Below are 21773 nucleotides of genomic sequence, written 5' to 3'. Positions count from 1 at the left end.
ATTGTCAATTTGACAATAAATGTATGATTACGAAAAAGAACAATACATATTTAGCCTTTTCCCTCATTGCATTCAAGCATTTATAGGTACTATGCTGCATTTGTGCTTCAAATAAAGGTGAACATGTTTTGAATATGTATGAAGTGCTAAAAGGAAACTAGTAAAATGCTGTTGGTTATTTGGGAATAGAAGATTAGTAAACCTACTATAAAGATTACCTCTCCCCTTATTCGCATTGCCCTGGACTCAATGTCATATTATAAATTGTCTTCGAACTGCAAGCAGACAAACGAAAATAAATATCTGCTTGAAAATAGAAAATGCTGTAATTTGTAAGAAGTGGTTGCTCCTTTACGGTGTGTGTTTTATTGCAAGTAAAATGTGACTGTTTTAAAAACACAAATGCTGCATTGAAATAGACGTTTGAAAGTGGTCTTAGTGAATGTCCATTACCCCAGGCCATCAGAGGTGGAGGGAAACCGGAGATGTAGCAGACTCCTAAATCTCCTACCAACTAGCTCCAACTTTATTCTGCTTTCAGAGCTTAACCAACAATATGTTTGTGAAGTAGTTAAATTGGCGCCGCTTCTGTTGCGGATTAAGGTATGGTCAGGCTGGGGAAAAGCTTCAATAGGGAGGTCGTTTTGGATTGCCTCAGTCAAGACAAGGGTTTAGCTATGCCCTGGCTGAAATATGTTAATAAGGTTTTCACTGATTTTGGCAGTGGGGATGTAGAGAGCCACTCGGGCTCTCCTCTACATTGTAGCATAATATACACGCATGCACGCATACCCCAGGGCGGGCTCGCACCGGGGTATAAATAAACAATGCAGAAGACCGCTCGGGGTGTTTCCGGCTAAGCATATCACTATAGTCTGTGTCCATTCTTGTGAGCTCCTCCCCCGTGTGTTGGGCCTTGACCCCACACGCTACATTGGCGACGAGGCCGACCTACCTGCATGCGTGCCGGGCTGCCTCTGTCGGTGGCGCTGCTGTGTGCCTGCATCCTGCTGCGGAGCCCACCCTCGTGTGCTGCCATTCGGACCCCGGCTCCCGAGGCCCACCCACGCGCCTCCCCGGAGGGAGCGCCTTCAGCCGGCGGGACTCGTTGGGGGGTCACGGTGCTTCCAGCCAAGAGGTGCGGGTGAGTCTTCCACCATCCCGCCAGCGCGACACCCCTGCGTGTCTTTCTGCCCTCCCTCTGGCAGCGCGAAGCGGAGTGCCTCCAGAGCGCCCCCCCGGGAGAAGAGCTACGCGCGACTCGCGGCCTAGGATCAGCCCCCAGCCTTCGCCACAGCCGTGATCCCTGCAGGCGCACACGAACGCCCGTGACACACCCCTGGCCTTGCCTCCAGCGCTCACGGCCCGGAGGGGGAATACAGTACGGCAACAAGCACAGGCAAAGCCAAACGGCTCCAGGGAAGCAAAGCTAGACAGCTGGACAGCGCTAGGCCCCGCCCTCCATGCACACGGCCCGAAAAGGAAAGGATCACTATTCCTACCTGCTGAAGAGCAGTGGGAAAAAAAACAAGCACAGGCTAATACAATTGGCAACACTGTCAAACTCATCACCCCGAAGGGGACAAGGAGCTGCGTGAGAATCCTCACACCAAACACATACCCTGGCCAGCCGGAACACCAGGGTCAGAGGCTCCACCACACGGGGGCAAACCGGGAAGCTCCAGAAGGGCCAAAAGAGGACTGAACCATGTCAGTAACAGCGACAGGAGCGGGCCAAGATGGGGCAGGCCAAAACCTACCTCCAGCGGTCGCACCCCCACCAGTGATAGTCGCGCCGCCGCCACAGGCCCAAAACCAAGCCGGAGCCCCCACACTGATGACACCCACCCACCTGCACTCTGGCGCAGCACCCATTCCCCCGTTTAGCGAGGCGGCAGACCCTGCAACGGCGGCGCTAAGATGGAAGGCGTGGGTTGGGAGGCTCAACCTATACTTCAAAGGCACAAGGGAGACGGATGGAACTGTGAAAAGGTCGCTCCTCATCCTGTACGGTGGGCCCGAGATTTACAAGCTGTTCGAGTCGCTCCCCAATACGGGACCCGAGCATGACTATGACGCCGCGGTCGCCGCATTGAAAGAACACTTTGATCCCCAACTCAATAATGACTTTAAAAAATTTAAATTCAAACGAGCATGGCAAACGGAGTCGGAGTCCGTCGACATGTACTACGCCAGGCTGCGCCGGCTTGCGAGCACCTGCCCATTCACCAACCCACGGGAGGAAATCCGGGACCAAATCATAGTGGGCTGCAAGTCGAAACTGCTGAGAAAGTTCATTCTCCGCCAACCGGGCATATCGCTAGATGAAATACTGATCCTAGCCAGGTCACATGAGCTATCTGATGCAAGGGCGGAGGAGATGGAGGTAGCGCTACGCACACCGGTGATCGCATCGGCGACCGCGAGGATGACGCCGATTAAGGAGGAGAGAGTTGACGCAATCCAAAGGAGATTCCCGGCCACTCGCCCACGAAGTGCCCCCTCCCGAGGAAATCAGTGCGGATACTGTGGTGAAGACCATCCAGCAACGGCCACATGTGGCGTGAAAGGAAAGACGTGCCTAAAGTGCGGGCGGCTGAACCACTTCGCCGCGGTATGTAGGGGATGAAAATTTAAGCCAGCCGGTCCGAGAGCCAGGGCAGTGACGCAGCGCATCCGACAGCTAACGCTTGACCACGAACCGCCCCCTCCTGACCACCAGGCCCAGGAAAGATGACCTCGATATGAAGACGATGAGAACGATGAGGTGTATGTTGTCTCCTACGTCAGCAGAGCGTCCACCAGGAGAAGGCCGCCACCCATGTGTTCTATAGCTGTAGAAGGCACTGAAATTAAAGCCGTGATAGACACGAGGGCATCCGTGAATGTCATGGATTCCGATCAATATGAGAAGATGTCTCCCAAGCCCCCGCTGGCACCTTCCACTGCGAGGATCTACACCTATGGCGGCACAGAGCCACTACCGCTAAGAGGAGTGATCCAAACGACCGTCGTTAATGGCGAGTATTCCACGGAAACACGGTTCCACATCACCGAGGGGAAGAAAGGCACCCTTTTGAGCTGCCACACCTTGAAGACCTTAGCCTGGTGTTCTTTGCCAACCAGGTGCATCAGGCGCATGCAGACTTCATGCTGAAGGACTTTCCAGAGTTGTTGTTTCAGGGCCTGGGAAAACTCAAAGGACGAAAGTTCAAGCTGCACATAGACACATCCGTACGGTTATGTGTGGACATGAGGCTGCCAAATGCAGCCGTCAAACGAGAACGACACATCACTCCTACCATGGATGATATAGTGGCTGATCTGAATGGGTCGAAATGGTTCTCAAAACTAGACCTCAACTCGGGATACCATCAGCTCGAGTTGGAACCAGCGAGTAGGTATATCACTACCTTCTCGACCCACGTAGGACTTCGACGCTACAAACGACTAAGCTTTGGCGTCTCCTCCGCTGCGGAGGTGTTCCAAAACGCCATACGGGAAGTACTATCCGGACTGAGTGGAGCCATCAACCTCAGTGACGATATCTTGGTCTACTCGGCAACACTCGAAGAACACCACGCACACCTGAGGGCCACCCTCCAAAGGCTCGTGGACAGCGGACTAACCCTACACCGGTCGAAATGCTCCTATTATCAAGAATCGATAGACTTCTTTGGCTACACATTCATGCGGGAAGGTTTGAAAGTGGATCCCAAAAAGGCAGAGGCGATCAAGGCAGCGAGCACCCCAAGAAACCCCACCGAAGTGCGCAGTTTCCTAGGCATGGCCACTTACTGTGGTCGGTTCATACCCAACTTGGCCGCGCTTGCAGAACCCCTCAGAGCCCTCACACGAGTAGACCACAAGTGGGAATGGACAGTAGCCACCAACAAGGCGTTTCAAAACATCAAAGCCAGCCTCCTAGATAACACCGTTATGGCATATTTCCAGCCTCGACGCAGGACAGAATTGATTGTTGATGCCAGCCCAGTGGGCCTGGGGGCGGTGCTCCTGCAGGAATACGGACCAGATGAGTGGAAACCAGTCGCATACGCCAGCAAGGCGCTGTCGGACACAGAGACCTGGTATGCCCAGATCGAAAGAGAAGCCCTGGCCATAAAATGGGCATGTCAGCATTTCCATCTTTACCTGTGCGGGCAGGAGTTCACCGTAGTAACGGACCACAAGCCGCTACTGCCATTGTTCGCAGGGTCATCCAGGCTGGCACCCCCACGTATCGAACGCTGGGCGGTCCAGCTACAGGGTTACAACTTCAGGATTGTGTTCCGACCTGGGGCACACAACCCGGCTGATTACCTGTCCCGACACCCCGATGTCGTCAGCCAGTACCCAACACGAGAAGAAGGCGTGGAAGCTGAGGAGTTCGTCCACATGGTCTCGCAGGCAGCATGCCCAGAAAATATGTCACTGAAGGAAATAGGTGAAGCGACCGCCACGGACAAGACGCTAGTGAGAGTTCGCCAGGCTCTGTAGGAAAACCGCTGGGCCCATTTCCTGGACGGAGCGCCGAGCCTTCGACTGGAAGTGAACCATGCACGACAACAACTGTGGCAAATCCGTAGTGAGCTGAGCGTGGGCGATGAAGGAGTCATCCTCAGAGGACATCTCATCGTAATGTCTGAGAGTCGCCAGCATAGAGCGTTAGCTCTGGCACACGTAGGCCATCAGGGAATGGCCAAGACAAAAGCCCGTCTGAGAAGCAAAGTATGGTTCCCCGCCATGGACAGCCAAGTGGACGCAATGATACGCTCTTGCCATGCCTGTACAATCACGGGCAGTGATCCGACCCAGCACCAGTGATCACAGAGGATGCACCCCAGACGCCCTGGACACACCTCAGCATAGACTTTGGGAGCTTCCCCGATGGCAGACACATGTTGGTTCTTGTCGATTCATTCTCAAAATTTCCGATGGTGGAGGTCATATCTTCGACTGCATTTCCCCAAGTCAAAAAAGTGCTGAGTCGCATATTTGCAACCATGGGACTCCCGGATGAAATCAAGTCCGACAATGGGCCCCCGTTCCAAGGGAGAGAATTTCAGAGCTTCCTCGAGAGCCTCCGGATCAAGCATAGGAAAATCACCCCGCTGTGGCCCCAGGCAAACGGGGAAGTCGAAAGACTAATGAGAACACTAAACAGAGCCCTGAGGATCGCAGTGGACAGGGTGGAAGATCCGGAAATAGCCCTTGTCAATTTCTAGGGGCCTATCGACAGACGCCTCACAGCACTACAAATGTGCCCCTGCCCATGTGTTATTCAAGTGTGCACCCCGTGACAGCATTCCGACCGACAGCACCTGGGTGCCTGAAGAAAGAGATGCTGCAACCATTCAAGCCAGGAGGCGAAACACCAACTAGAAGGCGAGCGAGTAGCCTCACGCCAAAGAGCCCACTCTGAAGGAGGGGGACACGGTTGTAGTGCGAGATCGTCACCCAGGGTGGAAATTCCGCACGCCTTACGAGTCGGAGGTGTGGGTCGTGGACAAGGTCCAAGGAACAATGGTGACTGCAAAGCGAAATGGACAAGTGGTGACCCGCAATGTATCATGCTTTAAGAAAACAAGTGAGGTAACTGGAGACCACCACACCGCGGAAGGTCCTGAGGCAGCAGATGATGGAGGTCTAGATCTCAGAGGGTTATTGCCAGGGTCACCCATAGCCAGGCAAAGAGGAGAGAGTCCGCCCAGAACAACGCCGCAAAACATCACCGTCGAGAACGACCGACCCTGGGCGGCCCTCAGCGGCGAGAATGCAGGGACAACCCCGGCTGGGGTTGTAGGGACGTCGTGTGCCCAGAACCAGCGCTACAATCTGCGGCCCAACCCGAGACCCAGCCAGAATCTAAGGGACTTTGCCTGGGCATCTCCGTGAATCAAGGAACGCGTGATTGCTGTAAGAACTGAACTAAATTGAAGAAGGGATGTAGAGAGCCACTCGGGCTCTCCTCTACATTGTAGCATAATATACATGCATGCAGGCATACCCCAGGGCGGGCTCACACCGGGGTATAAATAAACAATGCGGAAGACCGCTCGGGGTCTTTCCGGCTAAGCATGTAGGAGAGTAGGGTCTGCAATCCTATGATCACCCAGATTTTTTTGCTTTTGTTTCACTGGTTTACGACTTTCTCTGGCTGTGGGCCTGCCAATCAGACCCACAGCCTGGCTGTTCTCTCTCTAAATTACCACATGTACCCTAGGTGCATTTACCAATTGGTACTGGGCCACCTTATCAGACCCTGTAACTCAGGGCATAGGTGTACCCAGGGTTGCCAGGGGCTGCAGCATGTATTATGACACCCCTGGCTGGCCTCCTAAATTTGACACAACTGGCTGCATGACAGCTGGGGCAAAGTCGTGTAATCACCCTTTGCTGTAGGTGTAGTATACCTATACCTAACCCTAAAATGGACACACAGATTCCTATCAGTCACTCCTATGGCAGACCTTGACAATTCTGAAGGCAGAGTGCTTGGAATCGTGTGAGATGGTGCTCTGGCATGAGCTGAGCCTGTCTGCAGCTTGCGGAACCAAGTCCTAATAGCTGTTCCATGATATCGCATACCATATACTCTTAAGTGCATTATAATCCTCGCGGTTAAATGCTATCTTTGGTATTGCTTTATCAAAACATGTCGAGTAAGGTGTCATACGAATTGGAATACTAACCCCTCACCAATTCTTGTGACGGGGTTAGCATTCCACCCTTCTAGAGGGACACGACATGGATGTAACTGTGAACCCCGGTTAAAGTTAACTGAAGCCTCAGCTCCACAAAATGGATGCTGCCACCACAGACACGAGTCTGACCCCCTGCAGCTGGGAGTCCTTCCAGCGAGGGGAGCCTGGACAAAGGGTTTCCTGTCAGGGGCGGTGCTAGCACCGTCCCAGACATGGTTTTGTGTATCCTGGGTAGGCAGGGCTTTTCAGGAAGGTGACTGCTTAGTGGCACCCCGGTGCTCACTACGCATAGGCCGGTCAGAACCAGTTCCAGGGGCACACCAGCCCCTGGCCTGGGGAAAGTCCGGCATGGCAGAGGGGTGTAACCACCCCCCTCCTAGTCCCACCCATAGGCAGGACCTAGTCACCGGGTCAGCCCCCTTTTTTAGTATAAAGGTGGGAGCGGGCCCCCTGTTCAAATTAGATCATCTTTGGAATCAAGACCCGACTTTCTGCGAAAGGCATCAAGATTTCCTTCTTCAAGATTCTCCCTTGTGGCTAAGGAGTAGTCACCCTGCATCAAGCGGGCACCATCCTAAGAACACTGCGGTCTGCTGCAAGTCCTTCTTCACGAATCCGACGACCCAGCTCGACGAGACCCGGCTTCCATGGCACCTCTGACCTCTACTCACCTCTACAGCAAAGCTGAGAACTGTGAGTGCGACGAGACCTCGAGGGACCGACGATCGCCAAGACTGCACGACTTCTTTGCAACAAGCCCACCGTGTGCTCCACTGGTGAGTGCTTTGGGGTCCGAGAAGCCCCAACCCTGAGCAGCTCCAGCACTGAAGATCAGCCCTCCAGCATCTCCACGATCTGCGTGGGGCCCTTCTGCTTTTGCGTGCTCCCCTAGCTGTGTGGCTACTAGCCGGCTGGCTTGTGGCCTTCTACACGACGCCCGACGACATCACTGCTGCTGGTCTGGTTGCTCCAGATTGGCCCTTGCTTCCTTCTTCAAGAGAGGCACCCCGGACCCTCCTGGTCCACTCCAGACGCCATTTTGAGTCCACCGCGTGGGCTTGAATTTGCCAAGGCTTTGTTGCCCAATCCTGGGTCCAGCGACGCCGACAGCTTCATCCATCGTGGGACAGCTCGCTCCTCCATCCTGGTCGCCGACAACGCCTCCTGGTCCGTGAGATCTGCAAGCACAGCGTCACCCAGTCACCTAGTCGAGGTGACTACCATCCGGTGCCCTCCTGGTGCCACCTGACTACTGGCTAGTAGTCACGAACTTGGTCCCCTCTGCTTTCAGGTGTCATCTTCCTTCGATCCAGGCTTGGATCCATCGAACTTTCTTCACTGGTCGCCTGCCAGCCACTTCTTTCTTCCAGGCTCCTGGTCCGTCTACGAGGATTCCCGACGTCTTTTGAGACCTATGCAGCTGCAGCCCCTGGGCTAGGTAACTTCGGCATTTCGGTGCCCCATCATAGCCTCACTATCCAAGGGTCAGAATCCACTTTCGTTTTCCTCCCACCAGGTCGGGTTCGCCCGAGAACACTAACTTTGTCTTTACTAGCTACCATAGACTTTGTCCCGCATCATGCGTGAGAGTGCACACTCTGCACCCGAGTCCCCTGGGTCTCCTAGAAGTAATCTGAAGATTCTATAGTCAAGATCTAGCGATTCCAAAGCCTATTAGTACTGTACTTACCTGCTAGTAATTTCGCATTCCACTTTCAGAGTATATGGTTTTCCGTGCCCCTCGGGCATTTGTATATACTGTGCTAACTTAAGTATTTTCGTAAGAGTTTTGTGTTGTGCTTAGTACCCTGTCCTCATAAAGAGTACAGGGCTGTTGTGATTTAAATAAATGCACTGTTTATTTTCATAACACTTGTGTGGTGTCCTTTCAATTGGTGTTCAAGGGGTATATGTGTGGTAAACAGCTGGCTTAACACTCCCTCTCGAGTCTTTAGCCTTAGACTGCTCGTATCCACGCTACTAGGATAGCTGGTCTATAAGGTTGACTTACAACCAATCATCAATAAGGGTTGCTGGACTGATACATAGGGGCAGATTTATGTTGGGAATGCGCCACGTTTGCGTCACGCAACTGCGGCGTAAACGTGGCGCATCCCTACGACCCATTTACAACGTGACGCATCTAGGCAGATGCGTTACGTTGTAAAGCCCTGCGCCACTTGTGGGCGTTCAGGCGCAGGGTGGGCGTTCCGGGGCAGGTGCGCCTCGCAAAAGTGGCTGAGTGAAATCTATAACATTTCACTCAGTCACTTTCAGGCCAATGCTGCGTCAAAACCCTGCGCCTGCTTGAAGCAGGCGTAGGTCTTGACGCAGCATTGTAAAGATGGGGCACCCCCGAGCCTTGCTGGAGCTGCGTCGCGCTTGTGACGCAACTCCAGCAATGCGCCACCTTTTCAGCACAGATGCGTCACGCATCTGTGCCGTTTTTGCCCCATGGTGCGCCGCATGGTAAATGCGGCGCACCATGGGTGGCGGAGCAGCGGCGCAAAATAACTGGCGCAACCCTGGGGATGCGCCAGTTATCATAAATCTGCCCCATAGTGTTCACTAGAATAGTGAGCACTGCATATCAGGCCACCTTCTCACATTGGTGAGCAGCGGTTGGGATTTGAGCTTGCTGTTGTTTTACCACACGTATCCTAAGAATATCTTGTTGAAAGATCACATAAGTACTATTAGGTACATATAACTAAGCTTAGAATACTCTGAGTTCTACTGAACCAGCTGTTGCAGCTCCTCAAGGCTTAGCACACCTTGGCTGCAACTCTTAGCAAGGGATCAGTAGGCAAACACATAGTGTAGGTAGGTGCATCACTTACACCACACTAGAAACAGTATGTCAGACAAAGGAGGAAACTCTGAGTCTCCCCTTGTGTCAGTGGACCTTCCACAGGTCCTCCCTTCCAGATATACTGTGCTTAGCTTCCATGAGTTACGACAGGTGTGTACCTCTAGGAAGATTAAGCAGGGGTCTAACCCCACAACTTCCTTTCTGATTGGTCTCTTAGAGACTTATGATGCCAGAAAAGCTGAGAAACTTCTTAGCTCTTCTAATCCAGATGGAGGTATGCCTCCCCTTGAGGGAACCAGAGGAGACCCTGACCTAATCCACCTCTCAGCTGAGACTGAAGAGGGGGAGGAGGATGAGGATTCCTCTGGGGATGAGGCAGACAAGGGACAGGTAGAAGTCAGCAGACTAACCAGGTCCAACTTAAGCAGACATGAGATGAGTACTGGGGGACCCCTGGGGCCACTCTCAGGTCAGCTTAACATTGGGAATGGACGAGCTAGGTCTCTATCCAGAGGCTCTGGCAGATCCCTTCAAACCAATGGCTCTCAACACTCCTCTCAGAAGGGGATGACATCCCCTCAGAGGAGAGTGTATGAAGCTAAAGAAAGGGCAGCCAATCTGAGGATTGAAAGGGAAGAACTTGCCCTGGCCAAAGAAAGGCTTGCCTTTGCTAGAGAGCAACAGTTAAGTGGAGTGGGGTAGTCCCCACTGGTGGCAGCATTGTACCTAGCAATAGGGAAAGGAGTTTTGATACAAAACACCTAGGTAAGATAGTGCCCCCCTTTAAACAAGGGGATGACATCCACAAATGGATTACTGCTTTGGAGAGGGCCTGCACTGTGCAGGGTGTTCCCCAAAGTCAGTGGGCAGCTATCTTGTGGCTCTCCTTTGAAGGTAAAGGTAGAGATAAGCTCCTCACTACTAGAGTGGAGGATGCTAACAATTACCAAATCTTGAAAAACACACTGGTTGAAGGGTTTGGCCTAACCACTGAGCAGTACAGGGTGCTGTTCAGGGATACCCAGAAAACTCAGTCTCAAGATTGGTCTGACTTTGTAGATTGTGCCACTAAGGCTTTTGAGGGCTGGTTGCTGGGCAGTAAGGTTACTGATTACAAAGGATTGTATAATTTGATGATGAGAGAACAAATTTTAAACAATTGTCAGAACCAGTTGTTGCATCAGCATCTTGTTGACTCAGATCTGACCTCTCCCCAAGAATTGGGAAAGAAGGCAGACAGATGGGTTAGAACAAGAGTTAAACAGAACCAGGGCCAGAATCAAGGTGGTCAGAAGAAAGCAGACCAGAAGGGTAAAGATTCTAAGGGGGAACAAAATGACCAGAAGTCTTCGACAGGTTCCCAACAACCCAAAGAGGGTGGGGGTCAGGCTCCCCAAAAGAAGAAAGAAGGCCAATCTAAAAGGTGGTGCCAATACTGCAAAAGTAAAACTCACTGGTTTAGTGAGTGCACCAAGAAAGGAGGAGGGCAGTCTCCTGCCACTGCAGCCCCTAAGGCACCTGTGCCCCCTAGTACAGTCAGCAGTGGTAGTGCACCTCCCAAGGGTTTAGTAGGGTTAACCCTGGGTTCTGAGGGGAGTGACAACTTAGTTGGCACACTCACTCAGGCTGTCCTTGTTTGTACAGGGGATGTGGATATGTCCCCTGATATAAGTCCCAATACTTTGGGCAAATACAGACAGACACCTTTCATTAATGGAAAGATGGCTCAGGCCTATAGGGACACTTGTGCCAGTGTCACAATGGTGACACCTAACTTTGTGGACCCTGGACAGATCATGCCAGGTACAGAATTCCTAGTGACCAATGCAAGCAATGTCACTACCAATCACAGTATGGCAATTGTAGCTTTCTCCTGGGGAGGGGTAACTGGCCAAAAGAAGGTTGTAGTTAGTTCAGACCTCCCAGTGGATTGTTTGTTGGGCAATGATTTGGAGTCATCACAATGGTCAGAAGTGGAGCAGAGGACTCACATGGAAATGTTAGGCTTGCCAGCACATGTGTTTGCTGTGACCAGGTCACAGGTCAGGAAATGCCCCACTGAACAGGTGCTGGATCCTGGAACAATGGACCAGACACCTTCCAAGAAAAAGAGCAGTAGGGTTAAGGCTGTGCCTTCCCCCTTGCCCCAGGTTGTGGATCAAGTCTCAGAGGAGGCTGACCTACAGGAATTGAGGGAAACTGAGCCTAGAGAGTTTGAACTTGATCAAGTTGAATTCTTGGGTTCAGGGGGACCCTCAAGGGAAGACCTGGGGAAGGACCAGTTAGACTGCCCTTCTCTTGAACCCCTCAGACAGCAGGCTGCTGCTGAGGCTGCTGGGAACGCCACAGGTACCCACAAGGTATACTGGGAAGATGGACTCCTGTACACTGAGTCAAGAGACCACAAGCCTGGCATGACCAGGAGGCTGGTTGTACCCTTGTCTCAGAGAGGTTTCCTCCTTACCTTGGCCCATGAGATTCCCTTAGCAGGTCACTTAGGCCAGACAAAGACTTGGGACAGGCTTGTCTCACACTTTCACTGGCCTCACATGAATGAGGATACCAAGGAGTTTTGTCGCTCCTGTGTCACTTGCCAAGCCAGTGGTAAGTCAGGTGGCACCACAAAGGCCCCCCTTATACCAATGCCTGTGGTGGGGGTGCCCTTTGAAAGAGTGGGGATTGACATTGTTGGTCCAATGGAACCCCAGACAGCATCAGGGCACATGTTTATACTGGTGGTAGTGGATCATGCCACCAGGTATCCTGAAGCTATTCCACTTAGGACCACCACAGCACCTGTGGTGGCAAGGGCCCTAGTTGGAGTGTTCTCCAGAGTGGGCTTCCCTAAGGAGGTTGTCTCTGACAGAGGTGCAAACTTCATGTCAAGCTACTTAACTGCTATGTGGAAGGAATGTGGTGTCAACTACAAGTTCACTACACCCTATCATCCACAATGCAATGGGCTTGTTGAAAGGTTCAACAGGACCCTAAAAGGGATGATTCATGGACTACCTGAAAAGCTCAGGCGTAGATGGGATGTCCTGATTCCCTGCCTTCTGTTTGCTTACAGAGAGGTCCCACAAAAGGGGGTTGGCTACAGCCCTTTTGAACTTTTGTATGGGCATCCTGTGAGAGGCCCCCTGTGTTTGGTGAAGGAAGGATGGGAGAGACCTCTCAAAAAGCCTGCAACCAACATAGTGGACTATGTACTTGGTCTCCGCTCCAGGATGGCTGAGTATATGGAGAAGGCATCTGAAAACCTTAAGGCCAGTCAAGAACTTCAAAAAGCTTGGCATGACCAAAAGGCTGTCCTGACTGTTTACCAGCCTGGACAGAAGGTGTGGGTGTTGGAGCCAGTGGCCCCAGCAGCACTCAAAGACAAATGGTCTGGGCCCCACACAATTCTTGAGCAAAAGGGAGAGGTCACCTACCTGGTGGACCTTGGAACTCCCAGGAGTCCCCACAGGGTACTCCATGTCAACAGGCTCAAAGCATATGTCGACAGGAAGGACATGAGCTTGCTCATGGCCATAGATGAGGGACAGGAGGAAGAGAGTGACCCTCTCCCAGACCTGCTCACTCAGAATCCTGATGATGGGTCAGTAGATGGTGTTGTCTTTTGTGGCAGCCTCTCTGAGCATCAGCAGAAAGACTGTAAACAGGTTCTTCAGTCTTTCAGACATATGTTCTCTCTGACACCCAGTCAGACCAATTGGTGCACCCATGAGGTTGACACTGGTGACAGCCTGCCAGTCAAGAGTAAAATCTACAGGCAGCCTGATCATGTTAGAGACTGCATAAAAACTGAAGTGCAGAAAATGTTGGAGTTGGGAGTCATTGAACCCTCAGATAGCCCTTGGGCTAGTCCAGTAGTTCTAGTGCCAAAACCTCACACCCAGGATGGTAAGAGAGAGATGAGGTTCTGCGTAGACTACAGGGGTCTCAATGCAGTCACTAAGACTGATGCCCACCCAATACCAAGGGCAGATGAACTTATAGATAGATTGGCTTCTGCCAACTACTTAAGTACATTTGACCTGACAGCTGGGTATTGGCAAATCAGGTTAGCTGAGGATGCCAAGCCCAAGACAGCATTTTCAACCCCTGGTGGACATTATCAATTTGTGGTAATGCCCTTTGGTCTGAAAAATGCACCTGCCACCTTCCAAAGGTTGGTGAATCAAGTCCTCACTGGGCTGGATGACTTCTGTGCAGCATATCTAGATGATATTGCTGTCTTTAGCTCCACCTGGGAGGATCACCTGGTCCACCTGAGGAAAGTGTTAGAGGCTCTGCAAGCAGCAGGCCTCACTATCAAGGCTACCAAGTGCCAGATATGGCAGACACAGGTTGTATACCTGGGCCACCTTGTAGGTGGAGGCCAGGTTCAGCCACTGGAGAGCAAAATACAGTCAATCAGGGACTGGGCTCCTCCAACCACCCAGACTCAGGTTCGAGCTTTCTTGGGCCTGACTGGTTACTACAGAAAGTTTGTCAGGAACTATGGATCGATTGTGACTCCATTAAATGAACTGACAAGTAAGAAAATGCCAAAAAAGGTTCAGTGGACAGCAGGCTGTCAAAAAGCATTCGATGACCTAAAGCAGGCCATGTGCACAGCACCTATCCTTAAGAGTCCAGACTTCTCCAAACCATTCATTGTCCAAACAGATGCTTCTGAGTTGGGTGTGGGAGCTGTTCTATCTCAACTGAATTTTGATGGTCAAGACCAGCCCATTGCTTTTATAAGCAGAAGGCTGACCCCCAGAGAGAAGAATTGGTCAGCTATTGAGAGGGAGGCCTTTGCTGTGGTTTGGGCCCTGAAGAAGCTGAGGCCATACTTGTTTGGCACTCACTTCAAGATTCAGACCGACCATAAGCCCCTCTTGTGGCTAAATCAGATGAAGGGTGAAAACCCCAAACTGCTTAGGTGGTCCATTTCCCTACAGGGGATGGACTTTACAGTGGAACATAGACCTGGTACTGATCATGGCAATGCCGATGGGCTCTCCAGATATTTCCACTTAGAACAAGAAGACTCACCTGGTCAAGGTTAGCTTATTGTCCCAAAGTTTGGGGGGGGGTCATGTAGGAGAGTAGGGTCTGCAATCCTATGATCACCCAGATTTTTTGCTTTTGTTTCACTGGTTTACGACTTTCTCTGGCTGTTCTCTCTCTAAATTACCACATGTACCCTAGGTGCATTTACCAATTGGTACTGGGCCACCTTATCAGACCCTGTAACTCAGGGCATAGGTGTACCCAGGGTTGCCAGGGGCTGCAGCATGTATTATGCCACCCCTGGCTGGCCTCCTAAATTTGACACAACTGGCTGCATGACAGCTGGGGCAAAGTCGTGTAATCACCCTTTGCTGTAGGTGTAGTATACCTATACCTAACCCTAAAATGGACACACAGATTCCTATCAGTCACTCCTATGGCAGGCCTTGACAATCCTGAAGGCAGAGTGCTTGGAATCGTGTGAGATGGTGCTCTGGCATGAGCTGAGCCTGTCTGCAGCTTGCGGAACCAAGTCCTAATAGCTGTTCCATGATATCGCATACCATATACTCTTAAGTGCATTATAATCCTCGCGGTTAAATGCTATCTTTGGTATTGCTTTATCAAAACATGTCGAGTAAGGTGTCATACGAATTGGAATACTAACCCCTCGCCAATTCTGGCGACGGGGTTAGCATTCCACCCTTCTAGAGGGACACGACATGGATGTAACTGTGAACCCCGGTTGAAGTTAACTGAAGCCTCAGCTCCACAAAATGGATGCTGCCACCACAGACACGAGTCTGACCCCCTGCAGCTGGGAGTCCTTCCAGCGAGGGGAGCCTGGACAAAGGGTTTCCTGTCAGGGGCGGTGCTAGCACCGTCCCAGACATGGTTTTGTGTATCCTGGGTAGGCAGGGCTTTTCAGGAAGGTGACTGCTGAGTGGCACCCCGGTGCTCACTACGCATAGGCCGGTCAGAACCAGTTCCATGGGCACACCAGCCCCTGGCCTGGGGAAAGTCCGGCATGGCAGAGGGGTGTAACCACCCCCCTCCTAGTCCCACCCATAGGCAGGACCTAGTCACCGGGTCAGCCCCCTTTTTTAGTATAAAGATAAGAGCGGGCCCCCTGTTCAAATTAGATCATCTTTGGAATCAAGACCCGACTTTCTGCGAAAGGCATCAAGATTTCCTTCTTCAAGATTCTCCCTTGTGGCTAAGGAGTAGTCACCCTGCATCAAGCGGGCACCATCCTAAGAACACTGCGGTCTGCTGCAAGTCCTTCTTCACGAATCCGACGACCCAGCTCGACGAGACCCGGCTTCCCTGGCACCTCTGACCTCTACTCACCTCTACAGCAAAGCTGAGAACTGTGAGTGCGACGAGACCTCGAGGGACCGACGATCGCCAAGACTGCACGACTTCTTTGCAACAAGCCCACCGTGTGCTCCACTGGTGAGTGCTTTGGGGTCCGAGAAGCCCCAACCCTGAGCAGCTCCAGCACTGAAGATCAGCCCTCCAGCATCTCCACGATCTGCGTGGGGCCCTTCTGCTTTTGCGTGCTCACAGCGCTGTGTGGCTACTAGCCGGCTGGCTTGTGGCCTTCTACACGACGCCCGACGACATCACTGCTGCTGGTCTGGTTGCTCCAGACTGGCCCTTGCTTCCTTCTTCAAGAGAGGCACCCCGGACCCTCCTGGTCCACTCCAGACGCCATTTTGAGTCCACCGCGTGGGCTTGAATTTGCCAAGGCTTTGTTGCCCAATCCTGGGTCCAGCGACGCCGACAGCTTCATCCATCGTGGGACAGCTCGCTCCTCCATCCTGGTCGCCGACAACGCCTCCTGGTCCGTGAGATCTGCGAGCACAGCGTCACCCACTCACCTAGTCGAGGTGACTACCATCCGGTGCCCTCCTGGTGCCACCTGACTACGGGCTAGTAGTCACGAACTTGGTCCCCTCTGCTTTCAGGTGTCATCTTCCTTCGATCCAGGCTTGGATCCATCGAACTTTCTTCACTGGTCGCCTGCCAGCAACTTCTTTCTTCCAGGCTCCTGGTCCGTCTACGAGGATTCCCGACGTCTTTTGAGACCTATGCAGCTGCAGCCCCTGGGCTAGGTAACTTCGGCATTTTGGTGCCCCAGCATAGCCTCACTATCCAAGGGTCAGAATCCACTTTCGTTTTCCTCCCACCAGGTCGGGTTCGCCCGAGAACACTAACTTTGTCTTTACTAGCTACCATAGACTTTGTCCCGCATCACGCGTGAGAGTGCACACTCTGCACCCGAGTCCCCTGGGTCTCCTAGAAGTAATCTGAAGATTCTATAGTCAAGATCTAGCGATTCCAAAGCCTATTAGTACTGTACTTACCTGCTAGTAATTTCGCATTCCACTTTCAGAGTATATGGTTTTCCGTGCCCCTCGGGCATTTGTATATACTGTGCTAACTTAAGTATTTTCGTAAGAGTTTTGTGTTGTGCTTAGTACCCTGTCCTCATAAAGAGTACAGGGCTGTTGTGATTTAAATAAATGCACTGTTTATTTTCATAACACTTGTGTGGTGTCCTTTCACTTGGTGTTCAAGGGGTATATGTGTGGTAAACAGCTGGCTTAACACGCCCTCTCGAGTCTTTAGCCTTAGACTGCTCGTATCCACGCTACTAGGATAGCTGGTCTATAAGGTTGACTTACAACCAATCATCAATAAGGGTTGCTGGACTGATACATAGTGTTCACTAGAATAGTGAGCACTGCATATCAGGCCACCTTCTCACAAAGCATATCACTATAGTCTGTGTCCATTCTTGTGAGCTCCTCCCCTGCGTGTTGGGCCTTGACCCCACACGCTACAGGGCGGAGGAGCGTTGCCTCACTGCTATTGCAGCAGTGAAAAAAAGAAAAAGTAAATAATAACAAGACGCTATTAACATTTTCTTTTTTTTCAGGAGTTGTGCGGGGCTGACTCCCTGATTCCAGAGCAGGGGAGGAGTGGTTTGCACGCCTCTAAGTGCACATGGCAGTTTGGCTGACCAAACAGTCATGCACACTTGGCATGTTCTCCATGTGTGTTGCACAGCCAGGTGGAGAACATACCCGGCCTCCCAAAGCATGGGCGTCCTCAGGGGGAGGGCAAGCGGGGACACTTGCCCCCCCTGGATTGCCATTGCGTCCGGTGTGCGGGGGCACTTTCCCCCCCTCCCCCTGGATTGCCAGTGCATACGGTGTGTGGGGGCACTTGCCCCCTCCCCCCCTGGATTGTCGGTGCGTACGGTGTGGGCCCAGTGGGGGAGAAGGGTGCAAGGGGAATGGTGATGAAGTTAAACATTTGCCCCGCCCTGGAAACATTTCTGCGGACGCCCATGTCCCAAAGCACTGCCTGAGCATCCAAACAGGATCACAAAGCTGCTCCTGCACCGTTGTGATTGGCTGGGAGCACCTGAGTGCTTCGGGTGCTTCCAGCAGAGGAGGGGAGGCATGCGGCGGTGGGAGAGGCATGCGGCGGTCGGTAAGTTTTTTTATTTTTTATTTTTGTTTCGTTCTCCCCAAAACCCTGCCCCACCACCCCCCTTCCGAGGTAGCTGCTACTGGAAATTGGCCTCCACAAAATGTTTACTCCCCCAACTAGCTAAAAAAAAATAATAAGCAGCTAGTCAAGTCCCATAATGTAGAGTTCTGTAGCTCACAAACAAGGAAGGGTGTCTTTAATATGTGCCACATACTAGACTATTATATACTTTTAGCTTCAGGGGAGATGGCATCGTATTTGCATTTGGAACTCTTGCGGTGGGAAAGGTCACTTCTTTATAGATTTAGAGCCGGCACAGTTTGCCGCCTTTTGTGTTTAACCTGATGACTTGAAGCCTTGGGGGAGCCAACTACTGACCCACCCTTGCAATGAATTGGCTGAGCAATGTTCTGTGCATTTTATGTACTCCTGTAAATTGTACAGACTTTTCTTCCTAAGCTGCCTTAAACATATCCTAAAACCTCTTGCCTTCCAGGAATGTATAGAAGCAGTCTTATATTTGCAGCTGCTAGGCAGCCGGTTTGTTTGACATAGTGTGTGGCTTTTTTAAACTTTCATTTAGAAGCAGGAAATGTACTCGGTTAGCTGTTGAATCCATGGTTTGATTTGCACTCTATTGAAATTTTATTATAAGCATTTTATAGAATGTTTATTTCTATGGAACTAATAACAGTAGTAAGAGAATTCATTACCTAAACTGTCTTTTAAATAGTTTTATTGATTCAAGATGCAATGTATTGTATTTATTTTCTCAAGCTTTTTTTTAATGCTATCCGTAAAATCAAATAAAAGTATTTTGACAATTTGAAATACATATGATATACTTGCTTTCGGGCTGTTCGTTTTACCCATCGGTCCGTTATTGTGTCATTCAGATTTTCTTCTGCGTCTTCATCATACAGCATGGGGCAATGATTCAGCCCTCTTCAGCCATCAGCTAGCTTCACTGTGAGTGATGGCATTCCGGCCTTTCACAAGGAGCACATTTACAAACAAAGTGTCAAAGAGACCACTACAGCAATGTGTGTTTTTTACTCCAAAAAACATATTTTCGCTTTTAGACCATTCTTTTTAGACTAATGAGTGCCCAACAGCTTCCACAACATTAAAGTTCAACAAAAAACCATGATAACATAGAACAAGTATTGACAATGTCAAAAGGTTGGCCTCTAATGCATGACTAATTCGTTTTCCTAGTGTTTGTATGAAGTATGTACAACAAGATTTGACAATAAATGGGCAATTCCAAAAAAGAACAAATTGCTATTAGGCTTTTCCCTCATTGCATTCTAGCTTTTATAGGTACTATGCTGAATGTGTGCTTCAAATAAAGGTAATTTTAAAAAACCTATGTGGGGGGAGGAGCCACGCTAGCAACCAAGATTGCTGCGTAAGCTCCCGGCTCCGCCGACCTCGGCCTCCCACCGGAATATCCTGCCAATTATCCTGTCTTTGCGCCCCGCCACAATGTGTATGAACCTGCCGGGAGATTAATGGCGCTATCCCGAGATCTCTACGTGCTCGGCTGATGAAGATATGTCGAGTGGAAGTTTGCGGTCTAGATCTGCCCAGAAGCCGGGGTCTCGAGTACTGGCCCATCCGGGTTTCAGTTCAACAACATCGGCTGTGGTGGAGTGATCGGGTCCGGTCTACCGGTGTGGACAAAGAAATTTTTCTTTCAGTTTTTCAAATTGAGTTGACGACAGCGGGCTGCCTCGGTGAAGGTCGGAGGAGGGTGGACAGCCTAACGCTAGCAGTGGTGTACAGGGGCCCTGCCCGGTGACCCGGTAACCGGCCCGTTGGTGTTCGCTGGTTTTGGTTCTCTGCCTGCGGTGGTAGCCCCAGGATACCATCGAAACAATACATAAGTCTCCCTCTGCAGTCGACCGTTTCCTATCCGCCCGTTCCCCTCTGAGAGATCGAGCAGCGGGGGGAAGCGATCATGATCGACACCGATTGAAGAGTGGCTGAACAGACCGCGAGTGGGCCGTCGCTGCGAACGGTGTTGGCGGCCATTGAGTCACTTCAGGTGTACATTGAAGACCGCATTCAGGCGACGATGGATCGCCTGGTTGAGATGCTACGAATTGGACCGGACCCTACTCCACTACAAGACACAGCGACAACCAAGACACCCAATATGGCCACTCTGATGAAGGAAGTAGACCCCCCATTGTGTGAGGTATCGGAGCCTTTGACCAGTGTTTTGGAAGACAAACACAAGTTCAATGCCATCAATGGATTGTTACACCTACGATTGTTGCCGACCATGAAAGGACTAATTGATATTCCCACTCCAGAAACTTCTGATGAGAACTGTTATCAGAATGACACTGCGTCAATTCCCCATGTATCGGAGCTGCTAAGATGGCCGACAAATCAACGCTGGGAGTTCGTAACGGGGAATGGAGTCTCTGGACCTGACTGTGTTCACGGCACTTTCGTTCTACTACTTTGTTTTGCATTGAGTTCTATTATAGTTTCTTCGCACTCGGACTGTCTTGTGGAAGAGGTGGCTTATCAGGTGGGGACTCATGTGTCTGATCGGAAGGGGCAAGGATGAGATCGAGAGACTGGGTTTGACTTAAGTATCGATGGGCATGGGATTTGCTAAACTAATGCTATAGTACGGCTGGGCGGTGTTTGAAGACTCCCTTGTTAAGACACATATTTGTTGTCCGATTGATTTCTTGAATTCATCTTGGGGGTCCTTGGTTCTGGCGGGGGGGGGGCGACCGGGAGCCTGTTCGACTATGCCCTCCTCCACTTCTCTTCTCTACTTTGGTAGATTTCTTCTTTTAGTACCTAGTTAGTTGGGCGACAGGCACACTGCTACTGGGGGTTAGGCGATAGCCGTTTGCAGGGTTGCAGGGTGAGGGGATGGGTTTATTGTTTTCTTTCTATTATCGCCCATATGGTTTTCTCTTCTTTTTCAATTTTTTCTCAGTCTTTCCTTTACTCGTAATATTGCTGATATATCCTGACGTTGATCCTTAACTTCTAGTACATGGTAGCCATGATTCTTCTGCTGTTTTGATTTTATGGGTGGGAAGGTTTTGAGGATTCGCAACTGAACTGTTAACCATTTATACTGATGCAATTTTATTTTGTGCTTAATCGTGCAAGCCTCTCGAATATTTCTGCTGTTCCAGGACTATCCTGTTTTTGTACCAATTCACCCTGTCATTATTGGATGTATGTATGGCACCAGGTATTTCTGTTTTTTTTTTTTTTGCTTTAAACAATAAAAAGACTCATAAAAAAAACCTATATGAAGTGTCAAAAGGAAATTAGTAAAATATAGTTGGTTCTTTTAGGGAAGAAGGTTGACAAACCTACTATATTTCATTTCAAATCTTTATTTCGGTTAATACCAACCATAAAAGATACAAGTAAAATTGGCAATAAAAATACATTCATAATGAATCCAATGGTTTCAGAGCAACCTAATGGGCACATTGATCCGTGGTAATTACATTATCCAATTCAAATACACCAGTAAAACCTATCGACATCAATAAATATTTAAAAATTCATGTAAAAAAACAAGCTTTTTTTTTTTTTACAAAAGAAAAAAAAAAGACATACAAAATCATGACTTATTCCAACATACAAATGATATACTGAGTATTTGATAGTTTTATTTTACAACTAAATAGAAGAACAGTATTATTGATAACAGAGGAGAACACAATTCATCAATGAGGCAAACATCATTAGGCCCCTAGTGG

The sequence above is a fragment of the Lissotriton vulgaris genome, chromosome 2_1 (assembly GCF_964263255.1).
Source record: "Lissotriton vulgaris chromosome 2_1, aLisVul1.2, whole genome shotgun sequence".
In the NCBI taxonomy this organism is placed as follows: Eukaryota; Metazoa; Chordata; class Amphibia; order Caudata; family Salamandridae; genus Lissotriton; species Lissotriton vulgaris.
This window is presented reverse-complemented; position numbering follows the sequence as displayed.